This window comes from Triticum dicoccoides, chromosome 5B (assembly GCF_002162155.2).
Source record: "Triticum dicoccoides isolate Atlit2015 ecotype Zavitan chromosome 5B, WEW_v2.0, whole genome shotgun sequence".
Taxonomy (NCBI): Eukaryota; Viridiplantae; Streptophyta; class Magnoliopsida; order Poales; family Poaceae; genus Triticum; species Triticum dicoccoides.
The window spans coordinates 593,638,563-593,644,059 of NC_041389.1; positions in this window are offsets into that span (position 1 = coordinate 593,638,563).

Genomic DNA, 5,497 nt, shown 5'->3' on the forward strand with positions numbered 1-5,497 from the left:
GGAGTGGAAGAAGAGAGTGGGGGATTTTGGCGTGGAAACAATGCATGATGCTACAAAAGCGCGAGCTCGGCCCTTCTTTTGGGTGAGTCAGGGGGCGGAGAGCGATGTTTCGCATGTCCTGACTCCCGTAAACCTCCCCCGCGTTTGTTTCTGCTTTATGGGAGAAATCACGTCCGAAACGCTCCGCGGAGCGATACATGTGGGCGTTGGATGGCTTCCACGGTCCCGATAGCCCGGTCCAGACAGTTGCAGGAGGTTTACCTTTCGGCATTGGAGATGCCCTAAGTAACATGTTTGATGAATTCAAAGCGGGTTCACTACATAGCTAGGAGTAGGACCCATGCTGGCCGGCCTTTCGGGCAAGTTATCAGCGCAAGCATGTTCTAGCAAGTTGCCGCATACACCGAACCTGCAAATTAGTTCCAGAAACTGTCCCATAAAGCAGTGGAACTCAGTTAATCCCACTAATTCTCTAGCAATTTATCCGCCGGTGGCCGGGCCCAAGCTTTTAAAGCGGCCCCAAATTAAACCTACCTCTGTCGGCTGTTAGTTTAGTTTGATTTGTACAATTATATGCTACTCAGTACTCAAGGAGCATCTGCATCCATCTAGTCTACTACTAAGAGTACTATAGTAATATCTGAATGAAGATATCATCAACAACTACTAGGTTTATTCGAATCACAGATCAACAACTAGTAGCTGGGGCTCGCCCAACTCGACTGTGGAGTTGGAAGGGACAACAGTAAAAGGTTGAGGCGCGTGGGCCCGGCGAGAATCTTTTTGTACCTAACTTGCTCCGCACGAAACCACCATCCCTGTCCCTTTGTAGTGTGTGTTGGCTGAATGTATGTGAGGTAAATCTTCTTATTATGATAACGAGAGGTAATTTCATGTCATGCTGTTCCTATGTTTGGCTCTTAATCATGTTGCAGACAAGTATAGCATTGTGCAATATGATTTGTCTACTATCTTACCGACAGAAGAGAGACATGTACTATGAGCCATATGATAAGAAAAAATAATAATCAGTTATTTATATAGTACTCCCTCCGTAAAAAACTTAATTCTATATCCCTCCTGACAATTTTGTGTTTGTTTTTGACAAAGAGATTCATTTCATTTATCAGAAACCAAATGTCTTTTACAGCAACTACCAACAGCAAAAGCAAGAAAAACTAACAGCCATGACAGTATAGCTAAGAGAATCCTTGGTGACAAATAATAATTCAGATCTTTTCAGTCCTTCCAGTAGCGTGTGAAGTTGGCCTATGAGTTTAAAAGAATATACTCCATCTGTCCCAAAATATAAGAACGTTTTTAATACTACATTAGTGTCAAGAACGTTCTTATATTATGGGACGGAGGGAGTAATAAGATGGACCTCGCGGCTCACATGCATGTGAGGCTAGTACGTGACGCCATCTCTCATTAAATGCCCACCTAATTAACTGTGCACTTGCTCAACTTTGTACAAGCTAGCTGGTTTTATCTCTCTTTGTTCTTCATTAGGGGCTGGGGACATGATTTTTGTGGGGGTTAAGGAGTTTTATTTCATAATTATATGGTTACATTCGAGAGGCAAAAGTTCATCAATACAAGGTGGTCCTTTCTGAAGTCATGCCGCGACTATATAATTCCAGACGACCTACCATCCTTTTTTTATCCCTAGTAAGTTTTTGAGGAATACACTCTCTGTCTTGCATCGATGTATTTCCGTTGTAAGGTGGTCATATGTGGAGCGAGATAAGCCGATCATTAGGTAAAATCACCAACTCCTCAACGCCTCAGAAGAGTCTGGACAATGTCCGGGTCATCTGAGTGCTGGTTAGCAAGAGCCATCCTTGCATCAGTTCATGAATTGGTAAGAATGTCATATGGACATGACAGTACAATTCAAGCGGAAATAAAGCCCCGATCGATCGAGTAGCCGCTTGCTGTCTTTGGCTAGTACGCACGGCCGCTGTACCAGTATGAATTAATGAGCAAGTACAGGCACTCCCATCAATTATTAACCTTGTGTAGCTTGGTATAAAAAAAATAACCTTGTGCACTAGCTTATAAACATTGATGGGTAAGGGCATCTTCTAGACGGATTCGTAAACCTCCCGCAACGTACGGACCACAAAAGACATTCAACGCCAACTTGTATCGGTCCGCGAGACTGTCCGGACGTGATTTCTCTCGCAAATTGAAAATAAAGTGGGGGAGGTTTGCGGGACTCCGGACACCCAAAACGTGCGACTCCGACACCACCGGACCACCAATCCCCCTCCCGGTCCCACTTCCTTCCACTTCACCCCTTCTCTTCCTTACTTTGCATCCGCACCCTCCACCTCTGCCGTTGTCGTTGTTCGTCTTCTACCGCCACAGAGGCATTATCGTACGTCCGCAACTAGCACCGACGCGCCCGCTCGCCGTTCTGACGGAGCTTTCCACCCTGGAGTTGTTTGTAGCCAGGTACACTCCGTCCCTGTCAACGACCTCCATGGCAGACACCACGCCCGACAGATGTTCAGTCAAATGCCATTGAGCTTATTTTCAAATGTTATGTCTTTTTTAGAGTATGAAGAATGGTGAGCTACTCGATCATGTAGGATGAGTTGTTGTGCAATGCATGGATGGCCGTATCCGTGGACTTCACAGGGAGGAACAGAGGTGAGCAAGTGCATGAAAAGCTTCACGCACGAAAGCACATTGCGCCCTACGACATGTACATCATTCAACCATGCAATGTGAGGTCGTTGTCGTATCGCTGGCACGCTATCCAGGTCAGCTTCATCAAGTTTTGCAACTTGTTTAGTCAGCTCGAGGCAAAGTGGTCATTGCACGTGGACATGGAGGAGATGGTAAGTTTTACTTCCTCTTGCTCCACTTGTTGATTGATTCATTCACTCAATGTTGGTCTACACACTATATGTAGCCCGCACGCGCCGCCGTGGTGTACCACAGGACAGAGAGACGGTCATTTACGTGCACACACTGTTGGATAAAGCTGGAGGGAAAGTATGTGTGGAACGACATGATCCGTTCATGCAAAACTTGTTGGACATCTGGTATCTAGTCGAATTAGAGACATTGTTGTACTAGACTTAATTTGCATGCTATGTATGAATCATTTGCGCTATTATCTATCTGAACTTTGATGAATATCGGCCGCTTTCTATGAATTTTTTTCCGGTTAGTAAAAATGTGGTTTGAAATGTATGCGGCTAGCATTGAATGGCGTTCTCCCGCATCCGTGTCCGCGGATTGGTCCGCGATCCATAGACAGATGTGGAAGGATTCTTGCGGGTTGCCGTTGGAGATGCCTTAAGAGCTTCTCTAGCAGACCCCGCATAAGTGGTCAAACCCGTAACTTTTTTTGCGTTTTAGAGTTTTGGGCGAAAAAAGTGTCCAGAACAGAAATCATAAAAGTGGTCCAACCAGTAAATTTTTTAAGGGCCACCGCAAATACACACCCGAAACCCTTATCTTTGGATATTGGAAGGCCAAATCTAGGAGGCCCCGTATACCGGTCAAACCTCGTCGGAGCAAACACGTCGCCGCGGTGTTTGCCGGAATCCTCCCTAAACTCACCGGAATTCATTAGCACTCACTGGAAAAGGCCGCTAGGCGCCACAATCAATTGCTGCCGGTTCGAATTGGACGAGCTCGACATAGCCGTGGCCTCCCATGACCTCAGCCTTGCCGCCGGAATCCTCCCGACGCGGCAGGCAAAGGGGCACGACTCGGCTGGCAATAGAGCAAGGCACGGACGACCGAGGCGGCGGGGGGTGGCCGGCAAGGCTGGGCGCGGACGATGGAGGCGACGGGGTGTGGCCGGCGAGGCTGGGCGCGGCCGACGCGGTGATGGGGCGCCGTCGACAGGGGTGGGACGCGGCCGACGGGCGACGCGGCATGGCGTGCGGGCGATGGGGCGCGGCAACGGGGTTGGACGCGACCGGCGTGGCCGGCGCGGCCGGCTGGGGGAAGGGGCGGCAGCGGCCGGACTGGAGGAAGGAGCTCTTTATTCCAATTTTGCAGTTTGTTTTACAGTATATGTTCGGCCGGAGCTAAAATGAATCCTTAAAATACACTTTTTTCAATCCGTATCTCAGTTTTACAGTTTGCAATTTTAAGGAATCTGCTAGAGATGCTCTAACATAGATGACTGAGCCATATTTCCCGCCGTTCGTTCCTTCTTACTCTGACCACACATGGCGCGCGCTACATCTGTCAACCATCATCGATCACCAACTTGGTACTGCTACATGCTAGTAGCTAGCTAGCTAGCGATGCTACGTACGGCTATGGACAACAGTCCGGATCGATGGAGACGGAGACATGCCACGCTCAGGAAAATCATGGGGTCGAGTTCTCAGATTTGGGGCAATGAAATCGCTGAGGCAGGGGAGTGGGGAAAAGGCTGCTGCACAGCAGCACAGGCATGCAAACGACACATACGCTAAGTTCTCTTAGGATAGATAGAGTGGGCACGAGAGCAGACAAATCCAAGCCAATTAAGGGACCCCTTTCCGCCTTTTGCTCCTAAAAAAGCCAGAGACGACGTACGTCGTCGGCGGATCCACCGGTGGTCCATAGGTGTCGATCGACCGACCGATCGGCCTCGTTATCACCCTATCCCTAATCCAAATCATCCTGCTTTTTTGCCTATTATATATGTGAATGCGCTTTGTCTATCCTATGCTATCTTTGACCGTGTCCATCATGCATTTCTGTTTATATATTTATATGCCTTGCTTGTGATGTTGGAGAGAACATGGCTGTGTGATCTCGGAGGATAGAAGATGTCGCGTGACTGGCTGCACGACCCGGCACGTCGGTTGATGATCTCTTGACGGTAGTGGAGAATCTTGAGTTACATGTCATGCTAGCACTTTCCTCCCTTTTTTCCTGAAAGACAGACCGAGGAGTGATGAATGCTCATGAATAAAAAGAAAGATGGCTGTTCAGACATTTTTTTGGATTTCTTTTAGATATCTTTTTTACGTCTTCTTTAAGATAGCTTACTATTTTTGCCATGTGGTATTGTTGCGCGGCTCTTTTTGGTTGACATATTGTTTTTTAGAATCTTCTTTTTACAGATTGTTTTTTGACAAATTGTTGCGCGGCACTTATTTATCGTGTACGTTGACGGGTAGTAATGTAACGTGTTATGGACCGGCCGAGCCCATATTTGGAAATTTCACGCCGCTCCCTTTTTTTCATTTTAAAATTGGAACCATTTTTGAAATTTGGAAACTTTTTTTGAAATTCGCAAACAACTTTTGAATTCATGAATATTTTATGAATCAGAGATTAAAAAAAACCAGGGAACAACTTTTGTAATGTGCAATTTGTTTTTGAATTGGCGAACTTTTTCAATTTTGGCACATTTTTTAATTCACAAGCATTTTCTTAATTTGTGAACATTTTTGAAGCAGCGAACATTTTTTGAAATTTAGGAACACTTTTTTTACCGGCAAACATTTTTTTCGTAATTCCAAATGATTTT